The sequence below is a fragment of the Phodopus roborovskii genome, unplaced genomic scaffold (genome assembly GCF_943737965.1).
Source record: "Phodopus roborovskii unplaced genomic scaffold, PHOROB, whole genome shotgun sequence".
NCBI lineage: Eukaryota > Metazoa > Chordata > Mammalia > Rodentia > Cricetidae > Phodopus > Phodopus roborovskii.
Genome location: NW_026126407.1, coordinates 18,164,954 through 18,190,997, shown reverse-complemented (window position 1 = coordinate 18,190,997; position 26,044 = coordinate 18,164,954). Strand labels below are relative to the sequence as shown.

Genomic DNA, 26,044 nt, shown 5'->3' with positions numbered 1-26,044 from the left:
TATGTCAGAAAGCCTTCCTAAACCAGCTGAGTGAAGACAACTCTTTATAATCATTGTAATTCCTCTCATTCCTGTGTTTCAAGTCTCTGCTGTGCTCCGCAGCTTGAAATATGGAGCAAAGGACTTCAGCGAAAAGTTTTTGATCATACCAACTTCAGTTTAAATGTATTCAGGCCCCCGACACCCACAATAAAACTAACCAGCCAATTAAACAAAACTCAGAGTTTCATTTGAAATTTCACTTTCATTCTGTTGTTTCTCTTAATATATTTATTAAACAACTTACACGAGCACTCATATTCTGTGAACTGATTTGGCTCTTTGCTTAATTCCACAGCAGTGGGGGAGGTGGTTTTACATTTAAGCGGCCAAGTTCCCTGTTGGGGTAGAGAAGCGTTGGGTAAATCATTTCTATGTATTGGAAAATGTCATCACTCTGCCTTTTAAAGTTCACCGAAACAGCAGACTATTATGGGAAAACAGGTATACCTGACCCCGACGTGATTTGAACACGCAACCTTCTGATCTGGAGTCAGACGCGCTACCATTGCGCCACGAGGTCCCCAATGCATAGTGATTTTTGATCCTCTAAGGCTCCAGCATCCTGGCAGCTTCCTCATGCAACTCCTTCTCGGACCTGCACGGAGAGTCCCGGAGGCAGCGCGGTAAGCCCAGCCGCCTAGGCAACTCCTGGCCCCAGGGCGGGGAGCAAGGAAAACCCGATCCCCAGGTCACACTTAAGATGACTCTGGAACAGCATCAGAACAGAATGCTCCGAGTTGTGTAATTTTTTCCCTCTTCCTTCTGTAGCTATAAAACTTAAACGTATTGAAAATTGGACATCATGGGAAGGGGTAGCATCATAAAAATTAGAAACCACACCCACCGCCATCAGCGTTCCTTCTTCTGACAGCCAGGTGAAGGGGCGGAGCCACAGCCTTGCCAACCAGGCGCAGCCACCTCTCAGGACATAGTTTACCGCCACAGGTGCACCCATAAACACCGTGGTTCTGTGGGAAATGCAGCTCACTTTCAATCTAAGGAAGGTTTACTATCCATCTGCTTTCCTTCACACTCTCTCCTTCTCATCCTCTAAGGGAGTGGTGTGCCCTTTTCAGCATCCACCATCCTGAGGCATAGGCGGTACATACCTTTAGTAGATCTTACTACTTAGATCACGTGGTCACATGTGGTTCGGCTGAGTTTCTTCTGCCTTTTATACTAATAAACAGCTAGGGGTGCGGATACTATCGACCGTGCACATTTCTTCTCACTCTTGGAGCCACGGATTGCGGTATCTATTATGCCTGTAACAATTATTACTGCGGTATTTGACTAATGGCGATTTTCATCTACATTCATCATTATATTTCTCCTTAGAGAGAAAGCTCGTTTTTCTTATTTACACATGTATTTGCACTAGCTAGATTTATGTCAACTTGACCCACTCTGTAGTCATCTGAGAGGAAGAATCCTGGGCTGAGAATATGCCTTGGTAAGATTGGGTTGTGCAGCAGCCTGCAGGGAATTTTGTTAATTAGTGATTGATATGGGTCAGCCGGTCCATTGTGGGTGGTGCCACCCCTGGGTTCTATAAGAAAGCCGGCTTATAGTAATGAGGGTAAGCAGCACCCCTCTACTGTCTCTGCATCAGCTCCTGTCTCCAGGTTCCTGCCCTGTTTGAGTTCCTGTCCTGACCTACCCCAGTGACTACAATGTAGAAATGTAAGCCAAATAAACCCCTTCCTCCCCAACTTGCTTTTTGACTATGGTGTTTCACAGCAATAGAAACCCTAACTAAGACAGTAATTCAATTATTTACTTGCACCATACAGACTCATGGATATTGTTAATTCATAGAACTTTATTTATTTTGTTGCTAAAAATGTTTAACTCCAGCCATTATAAGCTCTTTCCGGTGGGCTCTTGTCTTCCAGTACACCACTGCCTTCCGACTAAAAAAACGTTCAGTGTATTTTATGTTTTTGATATCTTTTTCTTTTCTGAACTTACACTATAAATTTTCTTCACAATAAATGATTTAGAGATTTCTTTGGGCACCTTTAACTGTGAAGTGTCTCTTCTCACTAGCATCTAATAACGTACTATTCCCATTGTCAACACTTCCTCTTCTTTAGGGGCGAGCATCTTCCTTGTCTCTGTTACCATTTTAACAGACTCCCATTGTTTGTATGGAAGGGGGTGGGGGCTACTCATGGAGGAGAAGACAATGTCTGCCAGGCCTTTGTCTTCAGGCAAGGAAAATGAAGAAAAAGCCAGAAGTTTGCTATCTTTGTTATTTATCTGTGGCCGCTCTCCCTATCTGTGTAGCTCCTGGGCTCTTGTTATCCCCTCTTGGAGGTCACTCTGTTTCTGGAGGTTTCTTTTGGGGGGGCGGTATAGACCATTCTACTTCAAGCTGGCCAAGGGGGCAATGTAGGAAGGGCCAGCAGTCAGAGGTCCTCCTAGAGAACAGGACAGAACATCCAAAGGACCCCTGGCCAATTTTGTCACAGGTGTCAGTGAGCTTGATGATATCTTTGCCATCACTGCCCACCTTAAGGTGGACATCATGAAGAAGGCTGGTGGTCCAGCTCAAGAACTCTAGTAGGTTTTCATGGTCCAGCTTCAATGCAGAGGTTGGCCACTGGGTCTATTTCAACTTTGCTGGCCAAGGACATAAGGCCAATGAGAATCCCTCAAAGTCTGCCCTCAATGACATACCTCTTCCAACAAGGCCACACTTCCTAGTTCTTTGTTTGTTTTTGTTAGTTTTTGTTTTTCAAGACAGTGTTTCTCTGTGTAGTTGTGGCTGTCCTGGTCCTCCTTAAACAGTTCCACCACCCAGGGACCAGGCATTCAAATATGCAAGCCCATGGGGTATGCATTGCCATTCACACTACCACAAATGGTATGGACTCCTGGAACTGTAAACCCAAATATACCCTTCTTTCTATAGATTGCTTTGTCACAGTGCTTTATCATAGCAATAGACACACAATTATGTGTTTTTGCCTTCCTATATGTGTAGGCATCACATATGTACAATGCCTGACCAGGCATTGGATCCCCTGCACTGGTTGTTACAAATGGCTGTAAGCTGCCATGTGTGTGTGCTGGGAATAAAACCCAGGTCCTCTGGAGGAACAGTTCGTGCTCTTAACTGTCAAGCAATCTCTCCCGCCTCATGTTCTTTTTTATTATTATGTTGGGCACTTAAAAAAATCTTATTTGTTTCTGGTTTTTCGAGATAGGGTTTCTCTGTGTAGCCCTGGCTGTCCAGGAACTTGCTCTGTAGACCAAGCTGGCCTCAAACTCACAAGAGATCTGCCCACCTCTGCTTCTGAGTGTTGGGATTAAAGGTGTGCACCACCATTTCCTAGCTGGGCATTCTTTTTTTTTAAAGTGTTCTTTTCCCCCCATTTGTAACATTTATTAACTATTTTAGGATTAAAAAAATCCATATGTCTTTTACATTGTTTTGATTCCTCCTCTAGATCAAAACAGACCAGCAAGGGGCTGCTGGGCTTCCTCCTCTTCATCCTGTGCTTTTTTTTTTTTTTTCATGATCAATTCCCCAGCAGCTGCCTCCTGTCCTTTGGTTTGTAGTTTGTATAGCCCAGAAAAGGTTCTATACTACCTGTACTTTTGGTTTTGAATGAGTGTAAATAGCATATAGAGAGAACGTAGCAAAGCAACTCAAGTCGATGTCTCAACATCCTTCCAGTCAACCAAGAAAGCCCTGTTAGGTGGATTATGTTGGAGTTACTGGCTGAGTGACTTCTAGGCAGGAAGCTATCCTTTTCTTCTCTGTGGATGAGTATTTCACTAACCAATCTTACTATAGACAGCTTTCTATCATGAGATAGACAATGGTAGCTTCTATTGGAAACAGTTCATCCCTTAGTGGTCCTTACCAGCACAATGCCTTTATACTTGGGTTCTTTTTCCTTGGGCCATCCTGACTTGGGACAGGGGTTTTGAAGGACACCAAGACAGACAGGCTTGGGTCTGAAGTAAGAGGGCCAACTCCCATCCCTAGAGCCTGCCCCTTAGTGAATGTAAACAGCACGTGGCATTGGGAACAGGAACTGACGAGGGACTGAAAATATTTTCTTCCCTTCAAGTGCTATAAGAGACAAAATACTTGGTTTTAAAGAGTCACCCTCTGATTTCTTTAAACTTTGTAAGGTTGTGTCTTGGGTTTCCTACGTAATCAGTTTTAACAATGTAAGCTAACATCAGCTCTAATCTAAAATTATATAATATTTCATGCCATTGACTTAGTGTAGAGGGCATGAGGTCTTTGTGCTCACAGGTAAGCACTAGGGAAACCAGAATGTTAACATGCAGGCTTGTCTCTTCAACAGAAGGGATGTACACACTGCCATCAGAAAAAGTTTTTCAAAGTTGTATTGTATTTAAATATGTCAAAAGTTAATGCCCAGGGTCAGACTCTAGAAGTTCGAAACAACACTGGCTAACTAAGTTGCATTGAACTGGATTGCCTTCGTGTCTCATGTGGATCTGCTGGCCATGTTTTTGCAGGCGCAACCTAGACGGAGCTGCATGTGTGTGTGCTATAACCATGTGCTGAAAACAACAAATAGGTCAAAAGTGATCTTATTCAATAAATACCCATCTGCCTCGAGTGCTGGGAACAACACAGAGCTACTACTTGATAAATGGTGTGTTGGCAGTCCTGTTTGTAATCTGGGTCCGTTGGGGCCAGTGACTTAATCTCTTGTAAAACTGTGCCCCTCACTCCTTCCCCTGTGATAATTCCTGTGCTGTTAAATGTAGAACAGCCCCTTGTTACTGACACAGACACAGAGTCGGACAGTCAGAAATCAGACAGGCTCTGACAGGCAGACTACAGACTAGCAAGAAATCATAAGTGACTGACAGATGGAAGACACAGGGGGAAAAGTGGAGAATTCAAACAGGGGCCCACTCTTGGTTGGGAAAGTGCTTTTTTTTTTTTTTTTTAAAGTCTGTGTGACTCTTTAATGTGCTTAACCTATGTATTCAGTTACTGTAACAAGAAGCTTGAGGCAGTAAACTTACAAGAGAGGCTTATTTTGGCTCAAAGATTTGGAGGTTCCAGGCCATCCATGATCAGTTGGCCTTGTTGTATTGGTCAGTAATAAGAAAGAAGTGCATTATGGCAGGAGTGCCACAAATTCACATTACAACAGAAAAAAAGAGGGGCAGTCCCCCTCCCCTCCAGTGAGGCACCATCTCTCAAAGGCTCCTCCACTTCCAAACGATGTATAGCATGACGTGTCTTGTTCTTCTGGGTATCAGGCACATGGTCTGTTAGAGCACCTGGTACCTGGTTACAGCCGCTAGGTTCTCATGTTGGCTGTAGGCATTTCCTAGTGTTCTCAAAAATTCTGAGTATTGACTTAGGGATGTGCAAGTTTCCGGGTATTTCCTCTCCGTACTTGACTAAGGATATGCAGTGAATCATCTTTAACAACTACTTTTGGTATAATGTTGAAAGTAGAACTACTTTCTGGGGCTGTGACCATCTGATCAACATCTGATATAAACATTTGGGACATTATTTAGATTTATTTTTCATCTGAAATTTCTATCACTACCTCAACTGAAACTCAGGTTAAGAGGAACAAGATGGTGAGTAACTTACCTGGAACCTACATATCACAACCCATGTCCTCAGGTCCAGCACCTAAAAAGTACTTCATGGAATGCAGTAGCTGAACAGTAAATTGATTTTAGAAGAAGGAAAAATTTTTTTTCTTTTTATGTAAACATTACATGTTCGTTGCAAAGAGAAATTTAAAGGTACCGAAAATCACAGAAACATCAAATAAAGCCTGCTGGTCTGATAATTCTGTAACAACCACTAACTTTTTAGAGACTATTTTTTAATTCATCTCTCAGGAATTCATAGCAGTATTAATGCCACATGTAGTTTTATAACACATGCTACATTCACATTTTTCTATGTTTATAGTCTCTTCACCCTTTAATCCTTCCTCCTTTTCTGCCTTCCTTCAAGGTAGCTAATATTTATAGCCTGATATACTTTCTTCTATATTTGTCTCATGTAATCTAGTTACTCATGTGAGTGCATGGAACAGGTAATAATTAGTTTAACAAAAATTAAATTTTATGTATATGCATTTATTTTAACAAGCAATTACTTATAAAAATTGGGGGAAATCTTGAAATTAACATATATGAACTCATTTTAAAAGTTACCCAGGCTGTTCCAAAATATGGATATATCAACATTTATCTATTTTCCTATTACTTGGCAATTTCTACTTGTGACTTTTCTGCCCTATTAAGAACAATACTTCAACAAAGATTCTTATTTATTTGTATTCATACATTTGATGATACTTTATTTTTATGGATAAATTCCCAAATAAGAATGGGTAACTTAAATAGTATATAGTTACTGGGTTGCTGGTGGAAACATAAGCTATACAACCTTTAAGTAAGAGTACATGGCTTCTCTGAGTACTAATTAGGTTAAAATCTTTTCATAGGCCCACGGTCATTTGGAGTCTCATTCAGCAGACATTTAAGCTAGTTGTGTTAAAGACTTAAATGTAAATACTAAATTATCAAAAATTTCAAACAAAATTTAGATTATGTACAACTTAGGGATTAAAGGTAGGCATTTCTATTAAAAAATTAAGAACCTAAGAAGATGTAAAATTTTACTATAAAAATTAAAATGTGATTTTGGCATATAAAAGTGTAAAGACAAATGTTAAATTAAGAGAAACATTTGCTACACACGTGACAAAGGAGTAATATAGAAAAAATATACAAGGTATCTCAAGATTGAAAAAAAAAAAAGACAAACCAATAGAAAAACAGGAAGAAGTATATAAAGGCAATTAACTTTAATTTGTTAAATGAGTAAAGTATGAACTATGGATGAAGGTTATCATTTGTCTATTTTTAATCTAGTGTGAATCACTTTTAAGAATATAATTAAGTTCTTCTAACATTCAGAGTTTTTTAGTGAACAGCATCTAATTAATTTCTACTGACAAGTTCCCTATAGTTATTAAATATAGTTCACAAGATTCTTGATTGAACACTGGTTGAATGGTTCACTATTCCCTACATTAGTTGAGTTCCTCTCTGATGTAGTTTTTGATGTACAGTAAGGCTTGAGCTACTCCTGAAGGCTTTGCAACAGTCATTACACTTGTAGGGTTTTTCTCCAGTATGCATTTGCAGATGCACAGTGAAGTCTGAGTTATAAAGGCCTTTCCACATTCTTCACATTTATAAGGCTTTTCCCCAGTATGAATCCTCTGATGCATAGTTAGCTATGACCCTGTAATGTAACCTTTCCCACATTCCTTACAGGTATAGGGCTTTTCTCCGGTAAGTGTTCTCCAGTGCACTGTAAGGGCTTTTCTCCACTATGGCTCTTCTGATGCTCTGCAACATGCACCATCTGGCTAAATGCTTTCCCACAGTCATTACACTTGAACTGTTTCTCTCAGGTATGTGTTCGCTGATTGGTATTAAATCCTGAGTTACTTGTGAAAACCTTGTCGCATTCATCACATTTATAGGGTTTCTCTCCGGGATGCCTTTTCTGATGTACAGTTAGCTGTGATGTATTAGTGAATGCTTTGTCACATTCACTGCATTTATATGGTTCTTCTCCAGTGTGGGTTCTTAGATGCACAATAAGGTATGACTTAGACCTGAAGGACTTTCCACAGTCATAACATTTAGAGGGTTTAATTCCACTATGAATTTTCTGATGATCCTTGAGATTTACCGTTTTGGTGAATGCTCTCTCACAGTCATGAACCCTCTGATGTACAGTTAAGTGTGGCTTTATCCTGAAAGACACCCCACATTCATTACACAGGTAAGGTTTTCACATTCATTACACAGGTAAGGTTTTCACATTCATTACACAGGTAAGGTTTTTCTTCAGTGTGAATCCGCTGATGTATTATGAGAGATGAAGAATGCACGAAGGCCTTTCCACATTCACTGCATTTATAGGGTTTCTCTCCTGCATGCATTTGGTGGTGGACAGTAAGGCACGAATGGTTAATAAATGCTTTTCCACATTCATTACATTTATAAGGTTTCTCTCCTGTATGGATTCTTTGATGCTCTGTGAAATTTGCTATACGGCTGAAGGCTTTCCCACAGTTCATATGGTTTTTCCCTGGTATGAGCTCTGATATGTACAATAAGGCTTGAATTGCTTCTGTAGGCTTTCCCACATGCATTACATCTAAAAGTTTTCTCTCCAGTATGGATTCTTTGATGAACATTAAAAAGTCGTGGTATATTTGAAAGATTTTCCACACTCATTGCATTTGTATGGTTTCTCCCTCAGTGTGGGTTTTCTGATGGACATTAAGATAGCATTTATTTCTGAAGGCTTTCCCGAAATCATTACATTTGTAGGGCTTCTCATCATCGTGAGTTTCCTGATGTCACATAAGTTTTGATTTATCACTAAATGCTTTCCCACACTGGGTGCATTTATGGGCTTTCTCTCCAGTCTGAATTCTTTTATGCTGGTTAAGGCGAGCACATTGGCTAAAGCCTTTCCCACAGACACTACACTGGTAGGGTTTCTCCTTACCATGAATCCTTTGATGTACCATAAGTGATGAAGAAACAATGAAGGCTTTTCCACATTCATTACACTGACAGGGAATATAAGGACAGGCTCAGAGGCAGTAAGGTCATTTCTCTTTATCCCCCTCACAAATGATGGTAGATATCACCTTCACCAATTCTGGGATCAAAGGCACGAGCTCTGTTACTCTTCACTCTTGTGTAGGACAGGGTAGCCTTGAACTCAGAGGATCCATCTGCCCATCTCCTGAGTCCTGGGATTAAAAGTGTGTACCACCACCGCCTGGCTCTATGGCTTGCTAGTGTGGCTTCTGGGATTAAATGTGTGAATCTCCATTGCCTGACCGCTATGGCTTGTGGCTAGCCTTACTTTCTGAAACCGAAGGCAAGCTTTAATAAATCATAAATAATGTATCACCACACATGCTTGCAAAATGAGGTGAGGACTGAGAAAAGAAAGAGATGAAAGACAGAAGATAGAGTGTGGAGGGTTGTCAGTGAATACTATAGGCACCTCAAACTTATTTCTCATAGCCCTTTTATACCCAAAGCAAAAGGGGAGGGCAAAAGACTTTTTTTTTTTTTACCATGATACAAGGAACAAACAAGAATAATTACTTTCTTAAGTCTCAAAACATCTAGTAATCACACCCTAAGTCAAACATCTTATTATTTGGTCTTGAAGAGTAAGACATCAAGGAGCCACTCCTTTGGCCAAACATCCTGTTATTTGGCCTTCAAGAGCAAGAATAAGCTTGAACTCTTCAACCTTAAGTCAAGATGGAAATAGAATCACTGTGGGCTCCCACACACATAAACCTCTAGCTCTAGGAGATCTGAAACTCTCTTCCAGGCTCTGTGAGCAAATGCACTCACCTACAAGTATTTCCACACAAACATACAAGCATATATATAATTAAGGGTGGGGGAGGGAGAGGAAGAGGGGAAAGGAGAGGGAGAGAGTACCCCAGTCTCAAGAGAGTTGGACAGAATTCCTGAGGATGACATCTAAGGTTATCCTCTGGCCTCCACATGCACACACACATGCATGTGTGCTTGAACACATGTATACATGTAAAATAATTTTAAAAATAAAAAAATGGGAGAAAATCCAGGACAGTGTTGGGGGTGGGTACTAGTATCTCAGTTATTATTCAAGGACCTCTCACAAAACACCATTCTCTTCCAAACCTGAGAGACTACATTTTTTACAAGGGCTCAATTGTTATGAATGTCAAATTTACTATATTTTCTAGTAGTGCTTATCCACTGTAGATTTTAGGTCATTGTTTAAAATATGGGTAATAAAGACATTTCATGAAAAAAATGTTATCCTAATCACATTCACCTAAAAAACTACAAATACCCAGCTTCCAGAAAAGTGGTGACGGTGTGAGCCACAGCTTGGGTGGCAGGAATGGATGTGAATGATCCATGGTGTATCACCACACAAAGTTGGACCTGCTGACCAAAACAGCATTTTGGTTTTCATTCAGGGCTCCAGAGGCATCCTTCAAGAATATGTATGCACTATTCAGTCTGATGACAAAGATGGAAAATCACTAGGACAGGCATGCACAGGTCATCATGCCGACAAATTATACCTGTCCCTATTATCTCTCTTCTGAGTTGCCTACTCCACAATGACCAGTATAATAAAGTTTTCATCGCGTTAATGCTCATCTCACACACACTTAAGAGCACACAAATCTTCAGGGAAACATCAAATATCCAGCTTTATCTAAGTTTCTTACCTATCTTTTACAACTTTCCCACTGCACAGCCTAGATCTACCGATTCTCATGAGATTTCCATGACCAACCTGGGTAACGTCAATATCCCATTTCTCTCCTTATATAACACCCATATTTCAACATACTGTCTGCCTAAACATACTATATAATATATTTTTTGGTTATTGTTTACTCTAAATGAGACTGTAGCTCCTGATGGCCAAGCGCTGTGTCTCACACACCTTTCTATGTCGTCTACTAAGCTTGAGTGCTTCTTAATGGGTAGAAAATAGAGATCACTGAGCATGGTCAGGAGAACCTGTGGGGTAGGGGTACACACATGTGCATGCATGCATGTGTGTGTATACATATACCCCCTCAAATTTCCTTCTCAATTGAAAAATACAAAATTCTACTACCTTAAAAATCAATTTCCTGTTAGACAGTCCAAAAGTAAAATTTCAAGACTGGTATAATATTTAAAAATAACTCAGACTTTTTTTTTTAAGACCAGATATCCTGATATTTTATTCAGTATGTTGAAGGGGATCCTACAGGTGCACAGGCTAGGAAGCAAACAGCAAAGAGGTAAGAATTAAACTCTGTTCAGATTGACTGTCAACTTGGATCAGACTTGGGGAGTCTAGTGCCAGATGGTTCATTAGCATTTCAAATACAGCACAATTTGGGGAAAAGTTTCCAGGCAACAACCACTCCAATTTCAGGTGCACAATAAAGCTTAAGTTGTGATTTACAATGTGACCACAGGGTAGGTTCTATAGCTAAAAAGTCTAGGATCTAGTGTGGCCTCTGACTCAGATATTATAGAGATCAGCAGGCTACAAAATACCTATGACACTCCCCCCCAAAGATGGGTTTAACTGGGAGCTAAAGATAAAGGTCTAGGGAGGGAGTCTGGGATAAATATGGGTGAGGTCTGCCCTATAGCAAAAGGTGGATGAAGTCTGCCATCACAGATAGCAAAAAGGACACCAGGTCATTAACAATATCTATTCTTAGTCTTCTGAGTGGGAAAACAGGTATTTTATCTCCTCCACTGAGAAGAGGCCCTTGCATATTTAACATTCTGGTTCCCTAGTGCTTTGTGGGTACAAGGACCTTTGTGTCCCCAACGTACAGCGAATCTTTTTTATAGATCATAACTTTTATTGTGATGGCCCCACTTTTTATGGGTCAAAAAGTTTAGTTCTGTTCCCAGTTGGAGTGTGGATGAGGCAGAGAAGCATCGAAATTCCAGGAACAGTAGACAGTTCTCCACCCAGTGCAGCAGGTCAGAAACAGAGGACCCGGACTTACCAGAGGTCCAAGTACAAGCAGCACAGCATCCATAATGTCTGCCCCTGTGATCTGCTTTCTGGAAGGGAGGCTGTCCTGCCAAGAGGTGTGTGTAGGGAAGAGAAGAAAGCCATGAAAACCAGTCCTGCCTTGGGAACTACAGGCTCATCAGTGTGGAACCCTGACACAAATTTGCTGGATCCCACAAGGGAACACAGGAGGGTCCAAAGAGAGAACACAGGATCCCAAGAGAGAATACAGGGATGAGCCCATGAGTGACCACAGGGAGGAGTTCACAGAAGGAACAAGGGATGAAGTCCCCTAGGAACACAGGGATGAGGTCTCCTAGGGAGCACAGGGATGAGGTCCCCTAGGGAACAAAGGGACCAACTCTCACAAATTGTCCTCTGACTTCTACACATGCTCAGTGGCATGCATGCTCCCTCTGCCACAAGTAATAAATGCTTAAAATTAAAAATTTAAAAGCTCTCTAATGCTCATTCAAAGAGCAAAAATAAGTGGCTAGTGCTAATCACCTTGCAGCATCTTATCTCCCTTTTAACTAAGATATGAGCCACTTCATATGGAAAAACAAAAAACCCAGAACAGCTAAAACAATTCTGTACAATAAAGGAAGTTCTAGAGGCATTACCACCCCTGACTTCAAACTCTGCTATAGAGTTATAGTAATAAAGGGCTGGAGAGATGGCTCAGCCTTTAAAGGCTAGGCTCACAACCAAAAAAAAAAAAAAAAAAAAAAAAAAAAAAAAAAAAAGAAAAGAAAAGTAATAAAAACAGCCTGGTATTGGCATAAAAACAGACACATGGACCAATATAATAGAATAGAAAACTGACATTAATCTACACACCCATGAACACCTGATTTTTAACAAAGAAGCCAAAATGGTACAATGGAAAAAGGAAAGCATCTTCAGCAAATGGTGCTGGCATAGCTGTGTGTCGACATGTAGAGGATTGCAGATAGTTCCATATTTATTGCCAAGTGGATCAAAGACCTCCACATAAATCCAGTTACATTTAACCTGATAGAAAAGAATGTGTGAAGTATCTTTGAATGCATCGGTAACAGCAGAAACTGGAAACAACCTAGATGCCCCTCAACCGAAGAATGGATAAAGCAAATGTGGTACATTTACACAATGGAGTATTGCTCCGTTGTAAAACAAAAAACAAAAAACATCATGAAATTTGCAGGCAAATGGATGGAATAGGAAAAACAAAACCAAAACCAACCAACCAAACAACAACAACAACAAAACCATCCTGAGTGAGGTAACTTAGACTCAGAAAGATAAACACCCGTGGGAGACAGTTGTGTATCTTGATCTGAGGGGCCCCTGACAATGGAACCAAGATCTATTCCTGGGGCATGAGCTGGCTTGTGGGAGCCCATTGCCTATGGTGGGATGCTAGTGCTCAGTCTTAATGCAGGGGGGAGGGGCTTGGTTCTGCCTCAACTCAAGGGGCTAGGCTTTGTTAATTCCCCATGGTAGTCTGTACCCTCTGGTGGATGATGACAGTGGGCTGGGGGAAGGTGAGAGGGGAGGAGAGGAAGAGTGGGAGAACTGTGATTGGAATGTAAATAAATTACTGGATGAAGGCTCTACGATGATAGTTGGGCAGAGGGGGCAGAGGGAGCATGCGTGCCACAGGGCATGTGTGGAGGTTAGAGGACAACTTGGTGAGAGTTGGTCCTTTCCATTTAACATCAGGTTCTGGTCATTAGACTTAGCAGCAAGCCCCATTACCCACTGGTTTTGGCTGAGAACTTCAGCACCTCGGATCAGACCAGCATGTCCCAACCAATACACTTTATTCTTGGACCGTGCAAGGGAATGACAGGTGGCTTAAAAAGCTATCATTTGAATGAAATGCCTTAAAATCAGCCAGCCAGTGCAGGCTGCCTGATGAAGGAACACAGCGCAGCTCGCAGCCCTAGCCCAGCTCCGGTTGCGAACGGCCTTCGATTAACCGCTCTCAAATCCACGCTGCTCGGGCGTGGCAGGGCTGGCGTACTGCTGGAGCTGCAGCCCTCTTTCTACCAGCCCCTCGGGCAACCCCTCGCCAGGCGCCCGGCTTGGTCCGCCAGGCTAGCTCCGGACCGGCCACGCCCTCCGCTCCTAGGAAGGGCGTGCGCACCCTGCCGGCACCCGGGCAAGCAGTTCCTGGCGGCCGTTTGGTGGGTGGTGGCGGAGCAGCGTCGAATAGGCCAGTGCCCCTGTGCAACCCGCCCCGCGGACTACAGCACCCAGAACTCCCTCCCCTCTCCCCCTCGCCCCTCCTGGAGCTTAGGAACTGTTTACTACTTATCGACCCTCCGGACGATCTAAGAAATTCAATGGTCTAGGGAAATGTGCATCTAGAGTCTCTGGCCGTGTCACTCAGTAGCACTAGATACCTCAAGGCATTTCCCTCAGGTCACTTCTGTGGAGCTAAAGAAAGCCACCCAGAAAGCAGGGAGCCTCAGGAGCTCGCAGAGTTGGTGAATGTCCAAGCTTTTGTTTGACTTGGAACTTCTTGATAGAAAAGATGGGCGACACCAATCTACACTATAATTTCTGGTTCTATAACCAGAATATGCTTCCTGGTGCCAGCATGTGGGGAAACTTGTGTCCTGGAAGGAAGATTTCACACAGTTCTGACAACATGCCAGTCCACTTTCCACAGGAGACTAACTGGGTCTTAGAAAGATGATGGGCAGGACCACACCTCGACCAAGACTGTCCTCTATTTAAACCTAACCCTCCTGTCAGGACCGTGAAGATGATCTTGGGTGGAGGGTGTCATTGGACTTTTGTTCCTTTTCCCAACGTGGTCACATTGTGTGTGTATGTTGTGAGGCTGTCACTAGACTCTTTGTTCTCAGTGTGACAGCACTGAATAGATCCCACTGATCTTTCCCACCTCAGCTTCAAATGGAGCCGAGGCCTCTGAGAATTTCATCTTTCTAGTCACCATAGCTGTGCCAGTAATCCATTCCATAAGTACTCATTTCATTTTTTTATTATTTAATCTCCAGGCTGGCACATATCAATCTCATGGTTTTGCTTTTGTTGGTATAGTGTTGATAGGTTTTAGGTTTTTTTTTTGTTTCTTCACTCACTCTAGACTGTAAGGTATTCTTTGCTGTATTTTTCATTCATATCTCATGTACTTCCCTTATTTCTAGGTCTTTTCTTCTTTCTCTAATATTTATATTTACTTTCTCCTTTTTAAAAACTACCAAATTATAACCTCCTGTAGGTTGGATAGTTCCTGAAATCGGTCCAAAGGTATCCAAGCTTCCCCTGCCAGATACCAGCTACACTTCCCATGTATATATAATCCGACTATCTGGAGAAGTAGCTAAGAGTTCTACATCTGGATTATCAGGCAGCAGGAAGAGAAAGAGACACTGGGCTTGGCTTGAACCTCAAAGGCACTCCCAGTGACACACTTCCTCCAACAAGGCCACACCTACTCCAACAAAACCACATGTAGTGATATATTATTTATGATTTATTAAAGCTTGCCTGAGGATTCAGAAAGCAAAGTCGGCCACAAGCCATAGAAGTCAGGCACATACCTTTAATCCCATCAGCCAGAAGCTAGGCAGTGGTGGTACACACCTTTAATCTTAGGACTCAGGATTAAGAGGTAGATGGATCTCAATGCGTCCAAGGCCACCCAGATCTAGACAATATATACTTAGTCCTAAAGAAAAACAGCTCACACAAAGGTGATCTCAGCACTTGCCTTTAACCCCCAAATTAGGAAGGTATATATGACAGGGGTAAGGTCTCCATATCGGGAATTCATTCTCCAGCCACATTCGTCTTGAGGTAGTGGTAAGAGGTAGTGACCTTCTACTTTGTTGATCATCAGTTTCAAGTTTGAACCCCAATGTCTGTCTCTGGGTCTTTTATTTATTGTGTTACAACCACACCTCCTAATAGTGCTATTCCCTATGAGCCTATGGGGTCCATTTTCATTTAGACCACCATATTCTACTCCCCATATGCTTATAGTCATATCATAGTGCAAAAATGCATTTAGTCCAACTTCAAAAGACCCCAATTATAGTCTGATGGGAGATGTCATTCTGTAAATATGTTTCTCTTATTAGTTAATGAATAAAACAGTTGGCCAATAGGAGAGCAAGATAGGTGAGACTAGGAGACAAGGAGAATTCTGGGAGATGTAGTAGAGAGGAGTCAAGATGAAGGACATGAGAGAAGTGGTCTGAATCCTCTCTCCAGTAAGGTAAGACCACTTGGAAACACTTAGATTGATAGAAATGAGTTAATAGCTAAGACAGAGCTAGCCAATAAGAAATGCTAGTAACCAGCCAATGGTTTCATAATTAATACAGCATCTCTGTGTGTTATTTGGGACTGCCACTGCTCTGGGACCAGGCTGGTGGGAAACAGCCTGTAACAAAATGGCGCCTACAACATGGGTACTAAGAACTTCCACTTAAAACTTGACAAAAGCTTAAGAAGGGATTTTAGAAACAAAAGAACAGAGATAAACAAGTTTTCTTGGTAAACAAATTTTTCTTGGGCAGGCTCTGTTTTGCTAGAGACAAGCAGAATCTGGAGTGGCTCCTTTAAGAAGGTTTCCTGACTTGACATTAGCAGAAAAAAACCTCAGGGCTATTTAAGAAGCCTTGCTAACAACTGAATTGTATGCACAAACAGCTGGCTAAAATAGCCAAGACTTTAATTTTATCAATGTTGTTTAGCAGATAAAAGACATGTGGCTAGAAAAAAGGTACAAATATACAGTTTAGACAGATTTAGATGAAGTAAAACCTAAAAGGTTTTTACAGTGTGTTTAAAAATATACATAGGCTTGGGAGAGAAAAATAAACAGGATAAAGTGGTTTATAAAATAGAAATAAAGAGAGTAACTGGGTATAGTGGCACATGCCTTTAATTCCAGCATTCGGGAGGCAGAGGCAAGCAAATCTCTGTGATTTCAAAGTGAACCTGGTATACAGAGTGAATTCCAGATGGGCAAAATTTACACAGAGAAACCCTATCTCAAAAAATAATAAAAACAATAGAAGAAAAAGAAATAGAGTAATAAAAAAGCCACATGAAGATGGAAAGTACACAGAGTCTGGATACTGTATGCTATTGTGTCTTTGAATTGCTCAATTGCTCAACTGCTAAAATACACTTGATTATCAATGCTGCTGAATTAGTCCAATTTATATATTTTAAAAAATGCTCTGACTTCAATTTAAGTATAAGGACAGGTTACTGGGAAAAAGAATTTTTACTTTTGTTTCCATAGAAAATGAAAAGCTGTGGATTTCTTCCTGACTAACAAGGTTTGATCAAGCAAGATTTCCTGAAGCAGTGTTCCAGGTGATCCAACATTCAAAACAGCTGGGACAAGGCAGCCTTGCAGACCACTACAGCCAGGATTTCTGTGTCTTCTTAGGATTCCCATGGTATTATAGCATCTCCAATCATCAGGAAGAAATTTGGAAAGAACGACGCCCAAATTCCCAAATATTTTCTATAAATGTTTGTTTTCATTTTAAAGGGGGCTGGTTATAAATGGTTAATGATCACAACCATTTTCTTTTTAAAGATAAAAAGGAGATTATGGTATAGAAATGAATACTTTGTTTTGGAATGGATTTTCATTTATTGATACAATTTAAGGTCAATTTTGTGATATGTATATTTCTCCTCTTGTTTAGGTATTGTGTTTATATAGCTCATTTTAAATGTAATGTATAATTTAGTACAGATTATAGATAGTTACCTACAATAGTCAAAACTTTTAGTTATGTTAGTTAGGATTTCTAGATATACAGAGATACATTTGAGATTGATAAATATTCTTCAAACCTTTCAAAGACCTAAAGAATATGGCATTTAAAATGGTTAAGGATTTTTCTTAACAGTGAGGTACAATTGCTCCTGGTAACACCAACTGCGTCAGAAGGGAAGATGGACATTGAAGAAACTCGTTATGGAGTTTGATTCCAATATGACAAGACTAGCCATTTGGACAAAATACTGCTCTTGTCTAGACTGTTTAACTATATGCTTTATAAAGTAGACATGCAGAACTCACAAGTGACTGCTCAAACAAGATGGACAGTGCTACAGGGTTTCTTCTTCTCTGAAGGGTCTGCTAGACATTCTGCAGGACACAGAGAAAAGTAACTGACAAACTGCCAATACAAGTGGACAGTTTAAAGTTTTCTGCTTTGATGAGGAGTCTGCCAGATACACCATGGCCTATGGGCCAAAGATGGACACTTCAATTTACAGAAGAACTTTGGATGACTTTCCAGGTAGCAAGATGTCTCTGTCATTTCTAGAGTTTATATCTATCCTTCTATGGTCTTTGATGGAGTTGAAGACAGATAGTTATGGTTATACTTTTCCTTAGTTAGAATTAAAGATAAGTTACATGTAAGACTTTAGATAGGATAGGTGTGGACCAGCGTGTCCTTGGGCTAGATTGTGGTGTTGATCAGCTGGGAGCAAATAAAAAATGGGTGATGTTGAAAAAAGGCAAGAAGATTTTTGTTCAGAAGTGTGCCCAGTGCCACACTGTGGAAAAGGGAGGCAAGCATAAGACTGGACCAAATCTCCATGGTCTGTTTGGGAGGAAGACAGGTCAAGCTGCTGGATTCTCATACACAGATGCCAACAAGAACAAAGGCATCACCTGGGGAGAGGATACCCTGATGGAGTATTTGGAGAATCCCAGAAAGTACATCCCTGGAACAAAAATGATCTTCGCTGGGATTAAGAAAAAGGGAGAGAGGGCGGACCTATTAGCTTATTTTAAAAAAGAGTAATTCCACTGCCTTATTTATTACAAACAAATATCTCATGACTTTTAATGTATACCATAACTTAATTCATACACCAAAATTCAGATCATGAATGGGTAATAATGTTTTTATTGTACAGTCCTGATTTAAGTAAAACTGACTTGTAGTAAAGTGTGTATGATCTTTTTAAAATAACAATTCCAGTTGCATAAATATTATCACTGCTCTCCCTTTCTCAAGATAGGGTTGGACTTAATTATTAAAGTTCTACTTTCCACAAAAAAAGACTTTAGATAGGATAGATGATGGAATATTTTCTTTAAATCTTGATAAATGTTAATGGAGTAAATATTGTTATAGTTCTTATTTGATAACTGTTTTGTTATATATTTTACTATGTTAACATTAAAACCCTTCTTTTATTTAGACAGAAAAGAGGAGATGCAGGGAGGTGTCATTCTGTAAATATGTTTCTCTTATCGGTTAATGAATAAAACACTGTTGGCCTATAGGAAAGCAAGATAGGCAGGAGTAGGAAACAAGGATGATTCTGGGACATGTAGTAGGAGAGGGGTCAAATGTAGGACATGAGAGAAGAGGTCCGGACCCTCTCTCTGGTAAGATAAGACCACGTGGAAACATTTAAATTGGTAGAAATGGGTTATTATTTAAGACAGAGCTAGCCAATAAGAAACACTAGTAACTGGCCAACAGATTCAAAATTAATACACTCTCTATGTGTATTATTTTGGGACTGACACAGCCTTGGGACCAGGCTGGTGGGAAAGTACTTGTAACTATAGTCTATCATAGTCTCCACACTGTTCAAAAGTTCAAAGTCTCTTTTGAGACTGACAGCAACTTCTTAACTATAACCCTCAGTAAAATCAAAATGAAAGAGTAGATCACATACTTCCAAAATACAGTGGCACAGGATATACATTACCATCCCAAAAGGGAAGAAAGGAAGCCGAATGAGGAAATACTAGACCAAAGCAAGACTGAAAACCAACTGAGCAAACTCCAAACTCTGCATCTCCATTTCTGATGTCTAAGAGCTCTTCAGATCTCCAACTCTTTTCAGTTTTGTTGATTGCAATATACTTATTTCTCTTGGGCTGGTTCCCCTTCCTGTTAACATCTTTACTCGTCAAATATCTCATAACTCTGACACCTTTAACGTTTTGGGTCTCCAAGACAAACCAGGTTTCACCTTCACAGCTTCAGAGAATGGCCTCTCTAGGCCTCCATGCTGGGATGCCCCTGACACATGCCTGACTTTAGCAGCTTTCCTCAGTTGCAGAGGGAGATTCCATAACCCCTTTCTTGTATTCTTGACTCTAAAGCTAGAACCATGTGGCTGAAGCTCACACCTTTAGGCCCAGGACTCATGAGAGGTATATAAGACAGGGACAGGGTCTCAGAGCTGGCATTCACTCTCCAGCTACATCGAAGTCTCAGGATTCTCCAACCACACCGAGGAAAGCATAGCAGTCTGAGTGAATATGAGGAGCAGTGAAGTCAGGAGCAGTCTGAGGATTGCCCCTTTGGTCTGAGCTGAGGTAAAGGTAAAAGCTAGTATCTAGCAGCTTTGCTTCACTGATTTTCAGCATGAAGCTTGAACCCCAATATCTGTCTCTGAATTATTTTTTGTGTTATAGAAAGATAGAAGGGGAGTAAGGTATGCACATATTATGCATAGTCAACTTAATTCAAAGCTTTCCTATACAATATATTTTGATCATATTCTTTGACTTCCCTTAACTTCTTCCAGATCCTTTCCACCCAGCTCCATGTGATCTCTCTTTCTCAATCAGATCCCCTTCAATAAAAAAGGAAAATCAAACCAAACAAAAAACAGTATCACAAAAATACCAAAACAAAAACAAACAAACAACAACAACAAAACAAAAACCCAACCACAGTCCATTTTGTGCTGGCCAACTACTTCTGCACATTGGATGTGTTCTGGAGTGTGGTTGACATACTAGTGATACCCCATTGGAGATAACTGATTTTTCCTTTCCTAGCAGGTATCAATTGCAATTTGTTTAGAGGTAGAAATTTGTGGCTGCTTCCCTTCTTACTGTTTGGATTTTACCTGTTTTGAACTTGTGTAGATCTTACATGAACTGTCACAGTCTGTTAGTTCATATATGCATCAATCCGTCCTGTTGTGTCATGCAAGACACTGTTGGGGTCAACCACAGGCTCTTATAACCTTTTTGCTTCCTCTTTTGCATAAATCCACGAGCCCCAAGAGGAAGGGTTTAATAAAGACATCCCATTAAGGCTGAGTGTTCTCAAGTCTCTCACTCTCCACACATTGTCCAACTGTAGGTCTCTTTGTTAATTATCAACTACTATAAGAAGCCGCTTCTCTGAGGGCCTGAGTGATGTTTTGATGTATGGGCATGGCAGTATGTTATTAGGAGTTATTGTGTCACTATGCTCAGTTAGCAGAATAATGACAGTTTTTTTCCTAGTGCCCATGATCTATCTAGTCTCAAGTTCTTGACCATTTTATCAGTGTCAGGTATGGGTTCAAGCTCATGAAGTGAGCCTTAAATTAAAAAAAAAAGTGATTGGTTTCTCCCATAACATTTCTGCCACAATTGCACCAGTGTACCTTGCAGGCAGGTCGCTATTACAGGTCACAGATTTTGTATCTGGGTGATACTGATGATAACTTTTTCCTCCTGTAGCATACAAAATACCTTCTATTGTGATGAACAGTAGGGGCAAATCTTCTAATTGGGTGCCAGCTTGATTTCTTTATGGTCATTGATATTTTGGGGTATCTATAGGATCCCTTTGGTCAATGACTCAACAATAGGTAGCCCATCCCTGGCACTGGGGGTTTTACTTGGTGGCATAGAATGCCTATCTGAGGTACTGTCTCTCCATTATATGGTGACTCCATTTAGATTCCTTTCATAAATGAATATATTTTAGGAAATTTCCACAGTGGTAGATTTCCACATAGCTTTTCAAAAGGCTTTTAATATTAGTTGTGCCTCTCCACATTCCCGTCTTCCTTTTTTAAATATATATTTACTATTTACATTCCCTTTTTTATCTTGCCTTCCCACCCCTGCCCACTTTTATCCTCCTATTCATTTCCTGTCATCTCTTTATAACACTACATCCAATTTCCCCTTCCTTGGAGGGCCCCTTCTGTCCCCTGGCCCTTACTATCTACTTAACCTCTGTGGTTATTTGGACTAGAAGGCATATATCTAAAGATTAAAAGCTAATACTCACATATAAGAGAAAACATGAAATATTTGTCCTTTTGGGTCTGGGTCACCTCACTCAGGATGATTGGTTTTACCTGAAAATTTATAATGTCATTTTTCTTAACAGATGAGTAATATTCCATTGCATGAATGTACCACATTTTCATTATCTACTCATTCAACTGATGAACATCTATGCTGTTTCAAATTTCTGCCTATTATAAATAGAGAAGTAATGAACATGGATGAGCACGTATCTCGGTAGTAACATGTAAAGTCCCTTGGATACATGTCCAAGAATGGCATAGTTGGACCTTGTGGTAGAACAATTTTCAGCTTTTAATGGAACCTCTCTGCACTGACTTCATAGTAGTTGTATCAGTTTGCACTCCCACAAAAGCAATAATGTGCTTCCTTTCCCCCTCATACTCACCAGCATGTGCTGTCACTCGTTTTATTGATCTTGGCCATTCTGACTGGGGTAAGATGAAATCTCAAAGCAGTTTTAATTTGCATTTCCTTGATTGCTAAGGATGTTAAAATGTTTAAAGTGTTTCTTAGTGTGTTAATTACTTTTCTATTACTGTGCTAAGACACCATGACCAAGGTATAGTTTCAGGGGGTTAGAGTGCATATTGGCAGAGCAAAGAGATGGAGGCAGGAACAGTTGAGAGTTTATGTTTGATCTACAAGTACGAGGCTGAGAGAGTGAGAATGAGAGAGAGAGAGAGAGAGAGAGAGAGAGAGAGAGAGAGAGAGAGAGAGAGAGAGAGAGAGAGACTGAGAATCCCATGAGTCTTTTGAAATCTCAAAGCCTGGTCCAAGACACACCTCTTCCATCAAGACCATACCTCTTATTCCTTCCCAGTTCCACCAACTGGTGGCCAAGTACTCAAATATAGAACCTATGTGGGCCATTCTTATTCAAACTGTCACACTCAGCCATTTGTGTTTCAATCTTTTGAGAACTGTTTAGTTCTATTTCCTATTTTAAAATTTGCTTTTTTTTTTAGTTCTTTAGTATTTAGTTCTCAGTACTAATCCTCTATCAGATGTAAAATTGGTAAAGCCTTTCTCCATTCTGTAGGTTGCCTCTTTGTTCAAATGATTGTGTCCTTTGCTGTAAAGAATTTTAGCTTTATGAGGACCCATTCATTAACTGTTAGTGACTGATTATTGGTGTCCTGTTCAGAAATTCCTTGCTGTGCCAATTAGTTTAAGACTAGTCTCTATTTCTCTTCTACCAGATTCAGGATATTTGGTATTATGTTGAGATCATTGAGACCTTTGGAGTTGAGTTTTGGTGCAGAGTACCATATATGGATCTATTTAAATTCTTCTATATGCAGCTATTGTTTGACCAGCACCACTTGTTGAAGATGCCATCTTTTCTCCAGTATGTATTTTTGGCTTTTTTTTTTTTTGTCAAAAATCAGGTTTATTTAAGTGTATAGAGTAATGTCTGTGTTTTCAATTCCATTCAATTTATCAACATGTCTGTTTTTATGCCAATATCATGTTGTTTTTATACTATAACTGTAGTTATAGTATAACTGCTGATACCTTCAATAGTTCTTTAATTATTCAGTATTGTTTTAGATATTCTGTTTTTGTGTGTGTGTGTTCCCATATGAAGAGAAAATTTGTTTTTGTAGTTTCTGTGAAGAATGGTGTTGGAATTTTGGTGGGGATTGCATTGAATCTGAAGATTACTTTTGGTAGGATGACCATTTTTACAATATTAACACTATTGATCCATAAGTATGAGGGATCTTTCCATCCTTGGTATATTTTCCAGTTTGTTTCTTCAATGTATTAAAGTTTATAGTACACAACTCTTTCACTTGCTTGGTTAGTTACCCCTAGAGTTTTTGAAGCTATTGTGAAATGTATTATTTTCCTCATTTCTTTCTCTGTGTCTTTGTAATTTGTAAATAGGAAGGCTCCTGTAATTTGTATCTTGCTACATTGCTGAAACTGTTTATTGCTTTAGAAGTTTAATGTATAAAACTATATCATCTGCAAATGCAGATGACTTAGTTCTTTACTATCCCCTTGATCTCTTTCAGGTGTCTTATTGCTCCATCGAAGATTTCAAGTACAGTATTTAATAGGTATGGAGAGAGTGGACATCCTTGTCTTGTTCCTGATTTTAGTGAAAATGTTTTGAATTGGGGATTATAGTGGCTGTGAGCTTGCTATAAACTTGCTTTATTATGTTGAAGTATGTCCTTTGTATTCCCAGTCTCTCTAGGACTTTTAATCATGAAAGGATGTTGGATTTTGTCAAAGTCTTTTCTGCATCTAATGAGATGATCATGTGACTTTGTATTTTCATCTGCTCACATGGTGAATAATTGTTGATTTACAGATGTTAAGCCATGCTTGCATTTCTGGGATGAAGTTGATTTAATCCTAGTAGAGAATCTTTTTGATGTGCTTTGGATGTGGTTTGCAAGTATTTTACTGAGAATCTTTGCAGCTGTGTTAATAAGGGTTATTGTTCTAAAATTTTCTCTTTTTGTTGGGTCTTGGTGTGGTTTTGGTAAGATGGTAATAGTAGTTTTGTAAAATAATTATGAAATGTTCCTCCAGTTTCTCACTTCCAGTATAATTTAAGGAATTTTGGCAGTAGTTTCCTATGAAGGTTTAGTAGAATTAAGCACTGCCATCTGGCCTTGGGCTTTTGCTTTGGTTGGGAGATTTTTATTACTGCTTCTATTTCACTAATGGTTATGGGTCTGTTTAAATTATTTATTTTATCTCAGTTTAACTTTAGTAGGACACACACACACACACACACACACACACACACACACACACACACACATCACACATACACATCCATTCACTTCTTTTAGGGTTTCCAGTTTGGTGGAGTGCAGATCTTTAAAATATGTCCTTGTGATTTTTGACTTCCCTTGGAGTCTGCTGTAATGTCTTTCTTTTATCTCTAACTTTATTAATTTTAATTTTCTCTGTCATTTGGTCAATTTCACTGAAGTTTTATTACTCTTACTGAACCAATTCTTCATTTTGTTTATTCTTGTATTTTTTTTTCTATTTCATTGATTTCAGCCTTGAATTTGATGATTTCTGCCCACTTCTTTAGTCATTACTTCTTCCTGTTGTCTATATCAAGAGGCCAGGTCCTGAGGGGATGGAGCTAGGAGGAGGAGCCTAGGTGGGCAGGTTGCAGGCAGAGACAAGGGTAAGTCCTGGAAGACTAGAATGGAGAACAGAAAGGAAGATAAAGGTCACCTACCTGGGTCCAAGGCAATTGTGGGTCAGTGAGAGTCACATAGAAACTGAGAAGGGCTAGAAGGAAAAGCTGAAAGGGGCAGCAGGGATGAACTATGGGAATCCTGGACCCACAGCAAAAGGCTGAGCCCAAGTGGATGGAGATAAGTCAGCATGACCTTACCTTAAGGCAGACTATCTCATAAAAGAGACAATTATATGGTGAAAATATCTATTTGACATCAGCAATCAAATTATACAGGAGCCCATAAACACCATATTATATGTATTACCAAGGGGGAATAGACTCTCCCCACACTTTGCCAATAAAACATATGGTAAGGGATAGCTCATGTGGCTCTGGGCACCAAATGATCCAGTTGAATCCTTAAAAGAATGAAATAAAAAAGGTATTTTGGCTAGTTTTAATGTCAACTTGATGCAGGCTAGTGCCATTGGGAAAGGGAACCTGTTGAGAAAATGCCTCCTGTGGGACATTTTCTTGATTAATGATTGATGGGCCCATCCCACAGGGAGTGGTGCCACACCTGAGTGGATTGTCCTGAACATTGTAAGAAAGCAGAGTGAGCAAAGCATAGGAAGCAAGCCAGCAAAAAGACTAGTCCATGACTTCTGCATCAGTTCCTGCCTCCAGGTTCCTTCCTGGAGTTCCGGCTCTGACATCTCTTCATCAGCTGAAATAAAACCTCCCCTCTCCACGTTGCTTTTGGTCATGATGTTTTATCATAGCAATAGACTCCTAAGACCGAAGAGAAAAGAGAAAACACAGACATAGAGCTCCCACCTTGAGATTTTTCTGTTTTTATTCAAGTGAAAATATATATAAGAAAATAACAACTATGAAAGACTTGATAACCAAACTACCTGCCAAATTGGTACAGTTGGTACCCTTTTCTTTTGTGATGAGTAAGCATACCCACTTCTCTTCAATGATGTTAATTTAAAAAGAACAGCAAAGACAGTGCTGGACAAAGTTGGGTAGTAGAGTCAACCCTGTGGTTTTCTCTGATAAGGGCTGCTTTTTCCACCCCTTTGTCTAGGAAGAGTGTATCAGCAAAGTCTAGCTTCATCAGACTCGGCCTTCTTGATCCTCCAGT

At 40.1% G+C, this 26,044-nt stretch overlaps 2 non-coding genes across 2 annotated transcripts; both read right to left on the bottom strand.

Moving 5' to 3' along the window:
• Window positions 1–490: 490 nt before the first annotated feature.
• Window positions 491–562, bottom strand: Trnaw-cca (transfer RNA tryptophan (anticodon CCA)). The gene has a single exon. It is a non-coding gene; the product is annotated as a tRNA-Trp (tRNA).
• Window positions 563–25,916: 25,354 nt separating this feature from the next.
• On the bottom strand, window positions 25,917–26,044 carry LOC127219875 (small Cajal body-specific RNA 4). Its single transcript, XR_007834307.1, has one exon. It is a non-coding gene; the product is annotated as a small Cajal body-specific RNA 4 (non-coding RNA).